Source organism: Emydura macquarii, unplaced genomic scaffold (genome assembly GCF_026122565.2).
Source record: "Emydura macquarii macquarii isolate MOO-44397 ecotype Brisbane River unplaced genomic scaffold, CSIRO-AGI_Emac_v2 contig_3080, whole genome shotgun sequence".
Lineage (NCBI taxonomy): Eukaryota > Metazoa > Chordata > Testudines > Chelidae > Emydura > Emydura macquarii.
In genome coordinates this window covers 4,045,364-4,064,980 of record NW_027133217.1, presented here as the reverse complement: position 1 = coordinate 4,064,980, position 19,617 = coordinate 4,045,364, and positions in this window count along the sequence as shown.

Here is a 19,617-nt window from a genome sequence, read left to right as displayed (position 1 = left end):
CCCCATCTGTAAATGGAGATAATGAAGTGAACATCTGTTGTACAGTGCTGTTAGATCGATGGAGGAAAAGCACTACCTAAAAGCTAGGTATTACTATAAGGGGTAAGAGAGAGAGGCTGTTTGTCCCTTCCGTTCTGTTTTTATCACCAGGGGAGCATGGAACAGTCCGACCTCAGCCAGCTAACCTACCTCTACCTCCACATGCAAGGCAGCCTACTTTAACCAACACGCTGCAAGGGGTTCTGCAGTCAAACCCCTAGATCAGTGGTTCTCAAGCTGGGGTATCTGTGCCACTGGGGGTCACAGAGGTCTTCCAGGGGGTACATCAACTCATCTAGATATTTGCCTAGTTTTACAACAGGCTACATAAAAAGCATTAGCGAAGTCAGTCCAAACTAAAATTTCATACAGACACTGACTTGTTTGCACTGCTCTATATACTATTAAGTTCAATATTCATATTCCAATTGATTTATTTTATAATTATATGTAAAAATGAGAAAGCCAGTCATTTTTCAGTAGCAGTGCGCTGTGACACTTTTGTATTTTTATGTCTGATTTTGTAAGCAAGTCGTTTTTAAGAGAGATGAAACTTGGCAGTAGGCAAGACAAATCAGACTCCTAAAAGGGGTACAGTCGTCTGGAAAGGTTGAGAGCCACTGCCCTAGATGTCACCCCCCTCCAGTCTGCTCCCCCACCCCTTCCCCCTGCCCAGATTTCTTTTGAAGTCTGGATGATTGTTCCCAGGACAATAAAGTCCTGCAATTTCCCAGTGAGAAGGTAAAGGTGGTGAAAGGAGCTAGCAAGCACCTCCCTGTGAACTGCAATTAGCATCAGGGTGAAGGGACAGGATAATGAGATAAAAGTGTTGGAAGTCAGGGGGCAGAGGGAAGGGCCATCTTGTTCATAAGGTGCCTGATGGAGCAGCTTAAGGTGGAAAGGAAAACTGCCAAGCCAGCTCTCGCCATCTGAATGCTAAGGGCATTCCCTTCGGTGGAGACGGAGGTGAGGCCTGCTTGGGGGACAAGGACTCCAGCCAGGGTGTCATTCAGCCTGACTTAAATGCTGAGCTGGCTTATGCTTTACAGCCCCGTAAATTGCCTTTTAGTGCCTTCTTTTTAAACTGCTCACTTCTCTGGTCTCCAGAGGCCAGAGCTTGTTGTCTTCATGGGGAAACTGACCTTACATCCCAGAACAGAGCGTCCACAGAGGGAAGTTACACCGACATAGCTATAGTATTGCACTGTGGCGACATGGTTTCCTCCAGCAGTGAAGCCCTACAGTCAGAGGAGGGGAGAGCAGCCTAGGGTGGGGGCGGGATAGTCTGGGTCTGTCAGGGTACAGGAAACTGTCAGGGTACATATACACAGCGAGCAGAAACCCGCAGCAGCAAGTCTCAGAGCCAGAGTCTACAGATTGATGGGGCCCACTAAATAGCTGTGTAGGCATTGGGGTTCAGTCTGGAGCTTGGCATTGGAAGCCCGACCCCCTTCCTGGGTTTCAGATCCCAAGCTCCAGCCCAGGCAGATATTTTTAGCACTGTCGCACAAACCCAAGTGTGGAGACCCAGGCCCTGAGACTTACTTCTGTGGGTGTCCGCTCGCCATGTAGACGTACCTGTAAAAGCCATGACATGGAGACTGTGTCACCAAGTTCCTGGTGCCCGATCCTGCAGTCTTCATCCGAGCCCCGTTCCCCACGGCGTCAGTGGGAGCTTTGTCCTTTGAGGAGCTAAGAGGGAAAGGCGCTTGGAAAAGCAGGGCTGCCAAGAGAGCGAGAATGCGTTTCATTCTTTGCCCTCATATCCTAGGAAGCTTAACTCCATTCATCAGCATTACTACTGCACGAAGAGGCGCCAATCGGAGATTGAGGCCCCACTGTGCTGGGCACTGTACACGCACACCTTTGGGTATGTACGCACTGACGGTGGCCAATACACCACTGTCAGATCAATTTATCCGTATCCATCGACCCGGAAGTCGATTTATTAAAGCCACCACCCCAAAAGGCATTGTGCGGCAGCGACGGGTACGCGTTTCCCATCGGTGCAGAGTAGTCGAGACAGCGCGCAGAAGAGGAATTAGGAAGTCGACGTAAGTAATGCAAGCTATTCCGCCTACCTTGCATCACTCCCGTTGACTGCCGCCGAATTTCACCATAAGTATACACCAAGCCTGACAAACAGACAGTCCCTATCCCAAAGAACTCACAGTCTAAGAACAGAATGAGACAACAGGTGGCTACAACAGTCAGACAGCGAAAGCACAAGGTCTACCCTAGCCGCTGTCAAGCTTTTTGAAGGCATCATGGCAGCCCATGCTAAGTAATGATAATAAGATTTTAATATAGTTCACCTTCACTTCCTTGCCAGGTGCATAAAGGAATAAAATATCCACCCCTGGTAGTCCAGTGAGAGAGAGATGTCGCCTTGGGGTTCAGTCTCTGGACAGGGACCCAGACGATCTGGCTTCAGTTCCTCTCCGTCACTGACTTTTTCTGCACCTCTTGGTGAGTAGTTTAACCTCTCTGTGCTGCTGTTCCCTGTCAGTAAAATGGGGCTAGTGAGACTCCCTTTCTGCAGCTCTGTTTCTCTCTTCGACTGTAAGTTCTACAAGGCAGGGACCACCTCTCACGGGGTAGGTCCAGGCGTCATTTCCAGCTTGAGACGACATACCTGCGCTAGCATACTAAAAATAGCAGGGCAGCTAGTTATAGCTATAGCAGGGCAGCAGCAGGATTAGCAGGATGGACAAGCCACACCCCCCCGAGTGTGATCCTGTCTGAAACCCTGGGCATGTACTCAGGTGGCAAACCCATCCGACCGCTCCTGTCGCCATGGCGACATTTCTATTTTTAGTGCACTGCGTCTATCAGAGCTAGTGCAGGTAAGTCTACCCGAGGTAGAAATTGCACCTCCACCACCAGTGTAGACACACCCACTGTGGGCACCTACAGCACCTGGCACATTGGGACCCTCCGTCTTGGCGGAGGCTTTTAGACGCTGCGGTGCATACAAATTGCTCTAACGTTTTCTTGGTGAGGCAGGTCTCGCAGGGTGTAAAAAGCCATGAGGCTTCAAGCTGATCTGTTCTCACACAGCTCGTTCTCCTGCCGAGCCACTGCAGCTGAGAAAACTTTCTCCTCTGCGCCTGCACATGTCATCCTGGGATTCGTTAGCTGCATTGCTCAAATCATGGATGTTATTTATTTAAAATACAGCACTAGTCAGTGTAGCATCTGCATGCTTAACCTTAGATTGGACTCATCTTCAGAGAAGGATCTGTCCTTTTAGGTGCTTACCTGGACTGGTCCTGCAAGAATTTCGAGACTTGCACATCTGTCTCTATATACAGAAGTTCCCTTCTGCAAACACATATCATATAGTGGCAGGGTGAGTCCTTTCCAGGGTTAAGCTGCAAAAAGAAAGAGGAATAGGCTAAGGCCTGACTAGCAGACAAAAAAACAGGGGGATCTAATAAAACTGATACATATGCAGGCAGTTGTTTTAATTTATAAAGAAGCACCAGTGATGGTTACCAAAGCATTCCCAGGTGGGAAAAGGGACTAGTGTGTCATCATTGTTAATATTTTGCTCAGAGGATAAATTAGGCATCTTAACTAAATCGTTGGTGTTCTCTGAATAGTGGGATGACTCTGATAATCAAGGATTATTCATTTAGATTAGATTATTCATTTCGATCCTCTCCATTAACCTGTGAAGCCAAACGGCTTGTGTGTATTAAAACACTAACATCAAGGGAAAATGTGTTCTCTGCAGCCATATACTGTATAACAAGTGTCATTTATCTGCTTCTACCTGTTAAACGACTTGCTAGAATATGGGAAAACTCACCTGAAACCCCTCCAGCCAGATCCTCAGCTGGTGTAAATCAGCGTCGCTCCACTGACTTCAGTGGAAATCTGCCACTTTACACCTTGGATTCCAGTACGGATTCCGATGCATTACCTCCAACTTCTGGCTGAATCCCAGAGTTCCAAAGTGCAGCTTCAAAGTCCGGTAAGCCAAGAATACAAACTAAAGCATGCCCCAGAAAGATGGATGCAAAACATGTCCTGTCTGCTCACCTGATGGGACTCTTCAATGGAGATATGCCAATTTAGACCAGCTGAGATTCTAGCCCCAGATCTTACTGTCATGCTATTACAGTTGTTAGGCTGTTACTGTAGTACTGTTTTCCAGGGGGGGAAAAGGGAAAAGACATTTGAATCAAATCAGAACTACATGTTGTTTTAACCATTCAATTTGGCTAAGCCTCCATATGCAGGTAAACACATTACTCACCCAGGGATCGATCCAAAGTCCACCAAGTCAAGAGAAAGGTTCCCATTGTCTTCAGTGGCATTGGGATCAGGCACTATCAATTTATCTCTGCAAATATGGGAGCCGATCTTACAGTCCTTATTCACGCAGGTAATTCTTACTCATGTGTAGCTCCCCAAAGTCAAGGGTAAATCACTGAAGTCACTGGGCCAGATTATGTCTTTAAATTGACAGGTCAACACTGGGACAATGAAAAGCCACACAACTTACAAAATGTAATACTTTTGGGGGCAGCCAGGTGATGCTGCAGCAGATTGTCTTCCTAGTTCTCTTTATCTGAATGTATACGCGTTAGATCCTGGAGAAAGACTTAGCAGCAGGTGTGCTCAGTTCTTCTTTAAAAGCGGAGCATATCGTTCTTAGGAGTAGCAGCTGCCTAGAGGTTACACCCACGCAAGCAACAAAATCATCATATGATGCCAAAACTGGAAGGAGGGAGTTTGGAAAAGGATGGAGCTTCGGGATACACAATCGTTCTCTGAGGTCCACAGGAAGCCATGTCCTGGCTTCCACCATCCCCTTCCATGCCTCTTCAGAGCAGTTGCTACCCTCAGGCTCTATGGAGGCTCCCGTGTTGTCCTCCCCTGTTGTCTTCTCACCTGAGGGGTTGTCTGGCATTTGTGCAAAGTATGCAAGGCCGGGAATGCTCTTTGCACACTCCTCCACTTTGCACCCATGCAGTGGCCTGTCTGGCCAAAAGGGGCTAAGCATACAAGGGAGAATGACTCCTACTGACTCCAATGGCTTTGCACCAGGCCCAAGCCCTGACGCCTTCCCCACAAACCCAGTCATTTCCTCCCCCTGGAGATGGTTTTGTACTTTTGGCAGCACTTTACAGCACAATTTGCTTGTTTGCCAAATGTTACTGGCAATAAAACCATTCACTGGGTGGGGGGGGGAGGGGGGGGAGGGAACAGGTTTGGTTCAAGAGTTTGGAGGCTTATTCAAAAGCTCTTGGTTCAGCTAAACTGGCCTGGAATTCTGGGGAACACAGCCTTCCTTGGGAGATGGTGGGTACAGCCTGCTTTGCAACAATGCAGTGGGAACCATTTATTTTGCAATACTTTGGCAGGTCTGCCCAGCACCTGCAGCACCAAAATAAGAAATAATTGGAAATGAGTTGGGGGGGGGGGGGGAGAAGGAGAAGAATTGATTGCATTCTTTTGAACACCCTCCCACCCCACAAAAACGGATTGCATTCAGCTCGGAATGAAGGATCAGGTTGGGGCCTGGCTCCTCTTCGACCAAAACTATATCAATAAAACCTCACTTTACGACACTCTCAATTATTTAGTATTTATACTACCATAGCACCTACGGGACCCAATCAGGATCAGAGCCCCATTGTGCTAGAACTTAGAATCTAAGAAGTGGAACAGCTGCTTGTCATAAGCAGCTATTGTTACTTTTGGGTATCACTGGACTTGGATCACTTCTCTGGGAGATGTCCGAGTTAAGGGATGTGTCCTGTACTCAACTCAGTGAACATGAATGTAAATTTCAGGGCACTTTGAAAAACTGTCTCATCAACAGAAAGTTCCACCAAGCCTTACCTATGCTTCTCCAGAGTGAGTGTGAAGTTACTGACATGCTGACGAAAGAGGCAACAGTGAAACGTGCAATGTAAAGGCCGTAACCTTCTGTACACAAAGGATTGTGTTAGAGTGTAATATAACTGTCTCTCTTTGGGTTTTGTACTGCCGCCCATCACAGTAGTATCTGAGTGTCTGTGGACGGGCAAAGGTGGGACAGATGCTTCGGTGGCACTCCGTGGAGGCGAATGCATTGCACAAACTTCCTAGATAACCGCAGATTCCTCTTGAAATATCGTCGGGCTGCATAAAGAACAAGTGTCTCTGAGTAGGGGGCTTTTTACAAAGGTGTAACATGATCCAGCGTTTCAATCTAAAAGAGGTACTGTGGTACAGCCACAAGGTCAGGGCCTGAGACAGGAATCACTGAGTGACTTCTGTGGCCTGCATGATGCCGGTCAGACTAGATGATCAGAACGGTCCCTTCCAGCCTTTAAAATCGCTTCCTGGTTCTATTCCCCAATTAAGGCTCTGCTATCGAAAAATGAAAAGTATCCGCATGGATCGTAAGGGGTCGCCAGGAGAAGTTCAGATAAAAGAAGAACCACCTGACCGTTCCTAGCAGGTTTGAACCAAAGCTTAGGTTCATGGGTTCCGGACAGGTCAAAAAGCAGATATATCCAACTATTGTAGGAACTTTACTTTTTAGACCCATTTCCAGCTTGATAGGAAGCAAGTACAGCAAGAAAACCTGTTCTCATGAGGTAACTGCCCTAATTTTGCATACCAAGTGAGTTTTGATGAACTTTGGATAAGTATCCAGACCCTGGTTTTCCACGGCCTTCCATCTTGTACAGCCATTGATTGTTCAATGCCTGTGAAGTCAATGAAAGTACAAGGTGACTATAAAAAGCTGCCAAATCAGAAGTCTCCACCACTCACTTATATCGGTGGCAGCTTTCCCACCCACTTTCCACTGAGGTAAATGACTGCACAAGACAATGGAGAATAAGCCTCTCGCTCGCCAGCATTCTGAATTATTAATGCACACTGAAAACTTGTTGGAAATTCACCCATGGCTGCTAACATATCACTGAATTATTATCAGACGAGTTGTAAGGGTCAGTCAGACAAGCCTATGAAACAGATAGATTAGGTAGCCCCCGATGTGCCAAAGTTCCTAATTAAACATGGAGTCATGTGGTCTGTGAGCATGACTTTCTGGTTTGAGCCATTCACAAAGTGTCTCCGGCTAGTCTTTGAGCTGAGAAATGAATCCTGTCTGTGTCCAGTCTGTTTCTGTTCCAATACCAGCTGGACTCCCAATGCCATCTTTCACCGCTCCCTGGCATGGAGGTAGCTTTGACTTTTTAGACTTGGCGTTCAGTCAAAGAACTGCCAGGAAGGTTTTCACTTACCCCTGCTGCCATTATCAACTTCTTTAGACTCAACTCCTCCAAGGACTCCAAGAGTTCATCACCCCTTTATGTTCCATTCCGATCGTCCCTCCCTGGCAACCTTGGAGTGCCAGTAGGTAGTGACTAGCCAAATGATGACCAGGGAGGTAGCATAACTGCAAGGAGAAGGGGATGATGAGATACTTTGAAGACGGGCACATTGGAAATCCACAGCCAGATAGACAGCTATAAACACACGCACACAGCAGGCAGTGTTGGCATTGGATTGGACCTCAAGAGACCTACAGTCTATTCCTGGCTCTGCCTCTGACCTGCTGAATCATCATGCACAAGACACTTCGCCTCTCTTTCCCCGGCCACCTTTTATCGGTCTTGTCTACTTAGATTGTAAACTCTTCAGAGCAGAGACTCCCTCCCTCTGCGTATGTACAGTTCCTAGCGCAATGAGGGCTCTAGACACTATTGTAATACAACTAGACAATGTCTCTCTTAGCACTATAGGCAGCGGGAGTGTGTAGTGTTTACCTCTTACCTGGAATCTTAGACTTACCATGGCGATGGGTGCCTTGGAAGTGCATGTCACAAGGATAATTGTTAATAACAGTGATGGCTGCAGGCGTGAGCACTGAAGCTGCTGGAGGAGTTGTTCAGCATGCCCCAACCTGGGGGTAAGCAGGAATAATGGGCCTGAGGTTAAGTATAGAAAAATGAATCTGAATCTAGGGAGTACATTTCCCTGTCAGGTATCTTAGAAGGCGGTGGGATTGCCCCTTAAGGAAACTGATGGGGCCTCATTGCTTCAGTCACTTTAAAACCAGACTGGACAAAGCACTGGTGGACATGAAATAGGAAACAACTGGGCATGGGCTAGACCCAGATCCTCACAGCTTTTTAGGCACCACCCTCCCACTGAAATCAGCAGGTGCCTACGTGCCTTTGCGGATCTGGGCCTGGATGACGGAAGAGGACTTTTCTACCTTTCTAATGCTTAGGATTCTCTCACACACAGAAGAAATGAGCTGCCTCCAGTGAGTGGCAGATGACTTCCTTCTTCTTTTGTATGCAGCCCCATCCTCTCCCCCGCCCCCCTCCCACACATACACACGTACACTTCAGTTCAGTTCAATATGTTTTAGGTGCGACAAGCTAGCCAAGTGCTGTCAACATGTTGTTCCAACCGAACCCTCGGCTGTCTACCAGAGGCAGGGACTGTCAGACGTATCTTCCAAGGACAGGGCTGCCCGGTATGTTTGTCTCTTGTGTCATCATTGTTCATTCCTGAGTTGCCGTTCTGTAACACGATCCTAGCTATTCCACTCCTTTCCTTTCTCCCAGGTTATGCCCAGTTTCACACTTACTAAGGATCATTTGAAGACCTGTCTTTCCTCCTGCCTCATATTTAGCACCACAGCCGTAGAAAAGCCCCTTCATTTCACTCTTCTCTCTGTCACATGCTGCGTCACACTGCTGGTGGTTAGCGATAGGTGAACGAGTCTGGATTAAACATAAACTCAAAACCTTCATTCAGAACCAGATTCAAACATATTTCAGGGGAAGGGGAGTTTCTGTGGGTTTGAGGTTTCGTCTAATTGATGGGTGTTCCTTATATTATTTATGGGTGTTATTTTTTTCTAACCAAATACATACCTAGCTGGCCAGAAGCTACAGAATTTAAACTCCATGGACCACATTCCCCACAGGTGTAAATACACTGAAGGTAAAGGATGAATCTGGCTCCAGGCTGCATATTTTCCCATGTGCCATATGTCTTCTTTGTAATTTGTCTCTACATTACCTAGCACAGTGGGGCCCTGATCCCTGATCTTGGGTGCTACTGGAATACGAATGTAATACAAATAACGTCCCACATGACTGGTCTTGCAATGGTTATGTGAATATCAACCATTATCCCTCTTTACGACACTTGTGACTATTCCGCTGCCTGAATAGCTAATGCACCCTTCCTAAAAACACGGGAAGCAGATGCCTGGAAGTCCAGCTTCCAGGTAGATGTCATGCCCAAGGGTCGCAGCAGATGTGCCTGAAACGATCATTCTAAATGAAGAATGAGATAGCTGCAGAATGTTTTCCTTCCTCCAAATGGAGCATGTGGGTCTCGAGAGGGTGATTGCAAGGGCCGTGAAACTGAAAGGGCAGCATTTCCAATTGCAAAGCTGGCATCCTCTTCATATGCTATGCGTGTCTTCACTGCCACCGCCTTCATCTTCACTGTCCTCTGTCTGTCTTGCAAAGCCTTCCATCAATGATAATAAGGTTGACGCTACGGTTCCTGAGCAGATGTTTTTTAATATAGCGGGATGAATCCCTCACAGTAGCTCACCTGATCCATTCAGGCTAAAAGCTCTTTAATTTCTTGAAGCCGAATGAAATTTGCCTGGCAAAGCTATTTCTGTTAAATCATGCAGACTATTATAGCTGGCAGCTCATAAGCCAACACTATTATCTCTTCACATGTCACTACAGTGCATTGATCTTTCCAAGAAGAGGTCATGGAATAGACTATTAGAGTCCAATGTAAAGCCGTGGCGGCTTTACTGAGGTCAATTACACCGCAGAAGTGCCTATAAATCAATCAAAAAGCAAATGAAACAGAATTCATCCTTTACACAATGGTTTCTACCACCTGTAGCTGGGAGGAACAGAAATCTCCTTGGATTCACAGAGCTCCAAATGTGTAGACGACTGCTGTGCTATTCATTAATTATTATTATTATTATTATTTTGTAGTGTAGTCGCTCCTAGAGATCCTGGAGGCCCCTTTGTATTGGGGGTGATACATGTATTTCATAAGTATGTAATACATACATTACACAGATACATACTGTACATACCTTTTTCCCTCCTTTCAACTAAAATGTGTGGCCCGACCACCTCGACCAACAAGTTGCTAGTCCGGCCAGCACAGGGGTATCCATCCTGCATGGGACAGAATACCTGTCAAGAGCATGTGTAATGCTGTTACATTGAGATGTTATGTCAGGATAATGATGAACCAAATCATCATCACCGTGTTTTGTGATGAGAAATGCAGGGAGGCCATGTAAACCGTGTTTATCCCATCAGGCCCAAACCAACTGCTGTGGGTGCACCTTGTTTGCGGCACCTGCCATCTAGCGGTGTGATAGGCACAACCTGCTTTTCTGGAACTGTTACCATGAGTTTCTCCCATGAGGCTTTCCTTTGCAGTGTCGTTATATTCGGCTGCATCGATCTGCCACTTCCATTCTCCATACAGTTTGCGTGGCTTTGGAAAGGCTGAGTCTGTGGTTTACCTGTGGGTTTTCAGATGAGCTTTTAAACTCTCTGTCAGTGATACATTCCAGCACTGAATCAAGGCACCTAAATAAAATTGACATACGGCGAGGCCTTTTAATTATCCAATTATTCTGTTTCAAGTGACAGCTGGTAACAGGTAAAAGGCTTAGTGTTCTGCTTTCGTCTTTGTTGACATAAAATCAAGGATCAAAGCTTCTCAAATGTTGGCCTCTGATTTTCTCTCCTTGATCTAAGCCCCCCGTTTATGAATTCAATGGCCCTAATACCCCACTCCTCACTCATTCTGCTCATTTAGTGGTGATTAGTGGGGCGGGGGGAAGCTCAAAAGCCTTGGAGGTTGTTATTATTTATTTCACCATAGGAACCAGAGTCCCAAATGAGATCAAGGCCCCATTCTGCTGGGTGCTGTACGGATACAGAATGAGAGATAATCCCAGCCCCGCAGAGTTTACAGCCTAACCAGACGAAGGGTGAGATTATTATTCCCATTTTGTAGATGGGGAAGTGAGGTACCAAAAGATTAGGTGATTTGCCCAAGGTCACGTGAGGACTCTGTAGCAGAGCTGGGAACTGAACACAGATCTCCTGAGGGCCAGATGGGGCCCTGAATCACAGGATAATTACTCTCACCAAAACTGCTACTTTGAACACTTGCCTGAACTGTATTGGCTCTGCAATATCAGGCTGGAAATCCCTCAGGCGTGAAGATTTCCAGTACTTCTAGTGATGATGTTTTCCCATGTAGACAGAGCAAACCATATGTTCGATCTGGATTACTTTTGTTTCTGATTCAGGTCATGTCTACACTATGGGCGCTACAGTAGCACAGTCATAGCACGGTAGTGTAGATGCTTCCTGCAGCAAAAGAAGGGTTTTTTCCATCACTGTAGGTAACCCACCTCTCTGAGCAATGGTAGCTAGGCTGATGTCACAATTCTTTCATCAGCCTCGCTCTGACTAAACCAAGGGGTTAAATTGGTGTAACACCCCAGGGCTCTGAAGCTATGTCGACCTAACTTTTAAGTGTAGACCAGGCTACGGATAACAACAGACACATCTGTGCATTCAAGGAAGGGCCAACGCAACCCCAATCAGCACAACAAAACAAGAGTGCCATGATCGATTCGCCTGCTTGAGTTTAGGAGACTTTGACAGTGATCTGAAGACAAAATCTAGGATTAGTGCTTCAAGTCCCTTAATCTGTCTCCCTCCCATCCAGTTAGCAGTAACACACTCCTTGCCATCACAGTGATGGCCCTCTAGTCAGGCCCTCATAAGCTTATGAGGACAAACAAATCCATAGTCTCTGCCTTCATAGACTGCAGGATGGTTTTGTAGTTAACGCACTAGACTGGGACTCAGATCTGAATTAATTTGCTGGTTCTGCCACAGCCCCCCTGGGTGCCCTTGGGCAAGTCACTTCATCTGTCTGTCGAGAAAGGGTGATGACACTTTCTTTCTCCCACCCTTTGTCTTGTCTATTTAGACTGTAAGCTCTTTGGGGCAGGATCTTTCTCTCACTATGTGTCTGTACAGCGCCTAGCATAATGGGACGGTGATCTCAGTCAGGACCTTTAGGTGCTACCACACTGCAGAGAATAAATAAAATTCAGCTTCACCTTTGCATGTGGGCTTTAGTGCGGACATTAGTGCATTCGAGCATGTGCACGTCCAAGTGCTAGTGCCTGGGTGTGTGAGAGAGAGGTTATTTGTGCACCTTCAGGTGCGTGTTGGGGGATATTAATGAGTGCAGTTGTGCATGACTGCATGCCCCTGTGGGTATGGGATAACATGAATGCATTTGTCTGAATGTTCATGGTTTTGGGGTGGGGGAAATGGGAACAGGGGAGTGTGTGTATTACAAGATTGCAGGTATGCATGTTGACCACCCTCACTGGGGATTGAACCAGGAGCCCGCAGGGCTAAAAAATGCATGAGTTACTACAGCTTGGGCTGAAGAGCCAACCTGCCTTAGCTTCTCCTATAACAAACCCTTATTAGCTGGGGAACAGCACAGCAGGGTATCTGTAACACACACATCAGTGGGTAACACATCTGTGGGCATGTTACTGAGAAAGCATCAGCACACAGACATCTGTGAGTATGTATTACTGCATGGATCTGAGTGGGCACATATGACAGAGGGTGGGTGAACGTGAAAGTTAAGGCTTAATCTCCACCATGTTTGCTGGTATGGCTTTGCCAGTATGGCTGTATCAGCAAACTCTCCTAGTGGACATGCAGCTTATGCCAGCAAAAAAAAAGTGCTTTTTGCCAGTACAATTTATACCGGCTCTGCAAGCAAAATAACCTATCTGGGCAAAAGCACTTTTAGGTAAGTAGAACTTCACCTACGTTAGGGCCTTCCCCAGCAGGGAAATGTCATTTCAAAACCGCACTCCCGGTTGACGGTATTACGTGCAGACCTGGGCGAAGACTCTTTGGCTACAGAGAGGAACCATCACTCCACACTGCAGCACAGTGGCTGCGGTTGCGTCTGCCTTAAAAGCATAAGAGTGTCAATAGAATGGACTGGGATTAAGGAATATAAGCAAAGGATAAGCTATGAAGGGGCTGTTGGCATGATCATGCTTTCTGAAGAATAGCGAAGGTTTGAGGGGGTTTTAGTTGGATTTAATTTCTTCCGTCAGTTCTTTGGGCCCATGCTTTTGAAAGCACTGACATTGCAGAGTATGATGGCTTCCTTTCTGTGTCCTGTTCTCTCCCCTGCTGCCTGGAATGATGCCTCAAATCAGAGAGCATTACAAGCCACCAAGTTTCCAATCAGCAGGAGACAGTTTTTTTTCTCTTTAACCCTTTGCTCCCTCTGGAGCCCCCCCATCTCAAAAACATTTCCCTGGATTTTCTCAAGGGAAGAAACAGCAGCAGCCCCACACTTAATGGGGGCATTAATCATTTCCATTGTATGCTCTTCTTGCAGGAAACAAAAGGAAAGGTGATTTGCAAAGGCTAAATAGCTTATATACAGCTTGGATCAAGTGGACTCGTGGAAGCGTGTTTGCAGCTCCATTGAGAGTCAAAGGATGTATTGTCTAGTGGGGTTGGCGCCTGGTGTTGTGAGAGATTGACGCAGACCGAGGGAGATATAGAGGAGATCTGGACAGAGAGAATGAAATGCAGAATTATAGAGAAAGAAGGCAAATACAGCATTACCGCAGCAGTTCTTTCTCACCCTTCTTATACCATTTTCCTAAACCAGGACCCTAGAGACACAGTGTGGCCCTTTAAGAATCATTTGCATTCCCTCCCTAAAAGCTCTCTGTACCTGCAAGAAGTATCGTTCAGATAAGAGGGATGGGGAGGAGACATTTCTCGCACTCTGATGCTAATCCAAGCTTTTTGTCACTGCCTCGGAGAGGGGCTGCCTCAATCTTTACCAATCAATCCACAGGACCTGACGCTTCATGGGCCTCTGTGAACATATGACGGGTACTAAATCAACTCATCCGATCGTGGCAATGGCTGCTAACGATGCGACATATGAATGCTAACGTGACGCGGCTTCCCCTCCTGTATGAAGTCATGGATGACCCCATGCTGGGTTTACGAGGGGGATTTGCTTGGAATATTGAACCTCTTTGGGTAATTGGGGAGGCAAAGTTCCTGTTTGCAAAGCCAAGGAAGCATTTGGTTGTTTCCCTGGCTGTGAAAAGTGCCATCTAGGAGCATAAGAGAAAATGACCCGAAGAATGAATGCACATCCAGCCGATGAGATCAAATCTGAAATCACTTCTCTCCACATGGATTAGGGTTTTCCATATCAGAGGATCTCATTTTCTTGCACTAGTTAATCCAGATGTGTGTGTGCTCTAGTGGCCTGAACACAGGGTTGGGAACAAACTCTTTTTTTCTCATCCTGGCTTTGGTTTTGATTTGTGCAAATAATTTAACCTCGGTGTATCCATTTTTCCATCTGCAAAATGGAGTCTTTGGCAAAAGGGGTCTAGCACATGGTGTTAAAATCAGTGTGTGTAAATATATGCAGCATAAACACTACCTAATTAATCACCAACTCCCCTGCAATGTAGGTATATGTGTACTGTTATCCGACTTTCACAGATAAGGAAGATGCAGTCTACACCCCAAAGTTGAGGTTCATCGGGACTGATCCAAAGCCCACTAAAGTCAAAGACTGCTGTTGATTTTGATGACCTATGAATCAGGCCTGCAGAGCACAGATTTCACAATTGCTCAGCCAACTCTCCTTAATTTCTGAACCTGAATTCTCCAAAGGCTTCAGGTCTCCCCTAAAGTTCTTGGGATATTAAGAACAGCAACATAGTGGGGAAATGACTGTAGAGGTGGACACAAGTCAGATCTTGAACATCAGGAAGCACAGGGGACATTCTGAGCTGAGGATTTGGGTGAGGCCATAAGAGATAGAGGCCATGTGAAGAATTCAAATCCATATGTGGGTTTTCAGCATCCACACAGATTGGAGGATTTGGTTTGGGCCATTAGAGATGGAGGCCATTTACAAAAGTAAGATCAAGACGTGGGTTTCGAGCATCACCACAGAATGGGGCTTTTCAGATGGGAGCAGTTCGCGACAGACCATTACAGACAAAGATAACGTGCAAAACTCAGACCTGGATGTTGGTTTCAAACACCCCTGGATTCCAGAGCTATTCCGATCCAGGGTTGTGGTTTGGGCCATTACAGAAGCTGGTCGTGGGTGGATCTCAGATCCAAATGTGGGTTTCAAAAACATCCCTGTAGGATAAATATGAAATGAAAGAATTAGGGTTATCTTAAACGTAGTTAAGGAAATACATGTGTTATAAAGAAAGGCCCTGGTAGCAAGTAGAAGGAAGGCCTTGAAAACAAGAAGTTATAAGGCCAGAAGGAATGAGGTAGGGAGGATACCTGATTTAAAGAATAACTAACAAGACAAGAGGAAGTTTCTGAAAAGAAAGCCTCTGACTGACAAGGGTGACTGCAGATGGTTTTAAATAAGACAAAAAGAATCTGTTTTAAAAGGAGCCAATATGGCCCTTTCCAACCTACACACCGGTGTTAAAGCCAACGTGAACCCACGTGCAGCAGTTGGGAACAAACTCTTTTGTTGGGCAGCAAGAAGGTGGGAAGAAAGGAGATTGTCAATCTTATCTGGATTAAGACTGGAAATCAGAGCGAACTGTCTCAAATTGGTTTTTAGCTAACGTCAGTAATTGGCAATGACATCACCTGTTTGTTAAAGGGTATCAGAAGAAAACTCTGAAAGGGTTCATTGCTAGTACCTGCCTGACCACATGGTAGCCAGCCAATATGGGTCTAAGCACTTCTGGGTTTAGCCCATTCATAAGTATCTCGATCAAATACCAATAAATGTTTTGGTACTGTTTGGATGTAGTAAATTGCTTATTATTTACGCTTTTTAAGCATGTTTAAAGCAATTGTATAAGTACCATTTGGCCTTTGGATTTAATAAAGGAATTTATGGTTAAATTAGGGTTTGGTGGTTTCCCATCTTAATATTACAGGGCAAACAGGCACTGGCTGTTGTCAGCTGAGATCAAACCTGGGACAGCTGGAGTTTAATGCATAAGTCTAGATTTCCTGAGCTAGTAGATATCCTTCTTGTAGCACTGACTGTAGCAGGCTCGTCACTCTCTAGCTGGCCTCGCCACCACTAGAGGGGGACAGAGTGTCACACCACACAAGCAGGGGTTACAGTATTAATACTTAATTCCAACACCCACACAGAATGGGAATGCTCCTATCTGGAATGCTCATTTGGACTCATCTTGAAACAAAAGAAGGAAAAGATAAAGCACAGATATTCTGCTAACAGGGCACCGAGGCAAAGGGTTTGGGTCTTGTTTGGAGAAACAAGTATTTCCTACTGTTGGCATAGGAATGGCGAACTGTAATGAATATCTGGGAGCAGCAGGAGAGGATTTGGAGGAAAATAATATTCAGATTTTAAATTAAACAATAGTTTGGTCTCAGGATCATTAAAAATCAGCTTTCACCTGCTCCTAATTTTCTTCTTGGTTACAATGATTATTTGTTTCAACAGAGGAAATAGGCATTATTAGATGCTGCCTATACATGGTGAAATTCACCTCTGTGCAGATTGCTGGCACAAGAGCTATGCCCCCACTTACATGAGGGACTTAACAGCAGCATAGGCCCTGCCCTAGTCCTTTGTGCAGGGCTGAATTTCACCAATAGTGAAAATAGGGGCATGAAGCGGAGGGGTCATGTATGTTAATGACATTTTGCCTAAGGTCACCTCTATGTTTTAACTGGGCATGGTGTTCTAAATGGTTACCCAGTTCCTGCATTCCACCCCAGAGGTGGCTACGTATCAGTTGCCGGTGAAGCTAGTGTGTGTGTGTGTGTGTGTGTGTGTGTGTGTGTGTGTGTGTGTGTGTGTGTGTGTGTGTGTGTGTGTGTGTGTGTGTGTGTGTGTGTGTGTGTGTGTGTGTGTGCAAAATTGTAAAAAAACCCTCCAAAAGAAGTGCCCTTTTTGACCCATATGCAATTACAGAGAAGGTCCTGATCCTCTTAAATGTTACTGTCAAGCAAGTTTTCAGTACAATTCAATAAAGCGATCTGACATTTCTTTGGAGATCTTTACATACAGTAGCTCAAGTCAGCAAAGAACCTTACTTCTGGCAGCTATGTGAGTGTTTTATTTTGCCCAAAGCTAGACAGGTGTGATCAAGAACACGGGGGTGTGTGGGGGGGAATATATTAGCAAAGGCCTTTCAGTGGCAATACAGGTGTTTGCTAGCGTGAAGGAGGGTTTTTTTAAGTTTAGAAGGGCATAATTAAAGACACAGTACTTTTATTTTCTGTTAGGATGAGAGATAGGGAGGCATTTCATAAAACACACAACAGAGCTAAGGTCAATCGTTCTTATACAGACCGATGGAAAATATGACTGTATTTCTAATCTGCTAGAACAAGCAGCATACAGAATTTTGCAGCCAAAGTGATGCTTTGTAACCAAACCCTCATCAGAGCATTTAACTAAATGGTTAAAGTGTTTTAGTGCTCATACAAATAGCTAAATAAAGGTCACAATCTGAGCTGCCTGGAATGTGCAATGTTGAGCCCAAAACTGAAGTCTGCTGCTCTTGGGTAAATCAAAACTCAGAACAAGTTTCTGTAGGAAGGATGCACTAGTGGTTAAAGCATCAGGCTGGGAACTGGGTTCAATTACTGGTGGCCTTATTGAAAATTGGAAAGGATTCAGAAAAGAGCTAAAACACTGATCCAACACTTGTCAAAGAGAAGGTTAAGAGCTGCCTTGATCACAGTCTCTAAGTACCTACACGGGGAGACGAGTTCTGATACTACAGGACTTTTTAATCTAAAAGATAAGTTCCAGTGGCTGGAAGCTGAAGTTAGATAAATTCAGGCTAGAAATAAGGCACAATTTTTTTAATCATTAGAGTAATTACATTTAGAACAGCCTATTTAGGGGTGGGGTGGCGTCTCCATCACTTAGTCTTTAAATCGGGAATGAACATTTCTCTAAAAGAAATGCTATAGCTCAACCAGAAGTTACCGGGTTGCCACAGGAATTACTGGGTGAAGTTCTCTTGCCTGTTATGCAATAGGTCAGGTCAGATGATCGTAGGGGTCCCTTCTGTACTTATAATATATGAATCCATGAATTCAGATAGGCCTAGATTTGATACCCTTACTTACACTGAGTGATACTTTACACCAGAGTTGCCCCACAAACTTGGGGCTGCTCTCTGAGTAAGGAATTACTCAGTATAAGGCTATCACTATCTGGCCACCAGTCTCTTTTTGCCTCAGTTCCCCATCTATAAAATGGGGGCAATACAGCTTCCCTGCCTGAAATAGATGTTGTGAGGGTAAATGCATTAATGTCTGCGAGATGCTGTGGTATTAACAAAGACCAGGTTAAGGGGTGACTTGATTAGTCTGTAAGTATCTACAAATATTTAATAATAAAGGGTTCTTCATTCTAGCAGAGAAAGATCTAACACTATGCAGTGGCTGGAAGTGGAAACTAGACAAATTTAGACTGAAGATAAGGTGTAAATTTTACCAGTGAGCAATTAACATTGGAACAATTTACCACGGGTCCTGATGGATTCTCCATCACTGACAATTTTAAAATCCTGATGGGATGTTTTCCTAAGGATTTTCTCTAGGAATTATTTTGGGAAGTTCTATGGCCTGTGTTATACAGGAGGTCAAACTAGATGATCACAATGATCCCTTCTGGCCTGGGAATCTATGAATCTTATGATAGTGACGGAAGCCATAATACCTAGATGCATAGGTCGAGTACCCAGGCCCTGCCAAGTTGTCAGGAAGCCCAGGACTCCATTTCCAGCTAGATCCAAATTCTGAATCAGCCTGAGAGGCACAATTGTGTAACTGCAGGTCTGCTAGTACTGAGCAGAAGATGGATCTGCCACGCGCACATGGTTCTGGGAGAGGCGGAAGAAGTAAAGCTAAGTTAATAAAGCTCCGATGATTGTTCATTTGAGATGATCTGCCTAACTCGCTGACATCTCTGCTCGTGAACAATGCAACCAGCACAAAGTCATGCTGCTAAAACTTGTACACGCCCCACAATCTTGTAGTTCATGTATATTCCATGAAAATATTATGCAAAAATTAGTACAACATTAAAATGAGGAAAGCAGGCACTCACACCCAGGAAACGTGGAGATCAGCTTGAAAATTCATCCTTAACCCTGACCCTGGGGCTTTTGCCTTTAAAATTGGTTTATCGTTATATCATGATATATATGTTTTCAAAAAGAGCAATGTATAATTGTAAGCAGGGTCTGAATGAGCTCTCCCCAGACATCTAGTGATGCATTGGGGGGAAAAATACTTCAGGAGCAGGCCATGTTTGCACAGACACGCCTACTCTGCCTAAGTGCACAGCATGATGGAGTTGCTTTGCCAAAATGATCAATTCTGGCTGGTTTTGGGTTACAAATCATTCTAGTATTTGACTGCAAGGTAATGAAATGTTGTCCTTATTGTACTTGTAAAGGGCAGC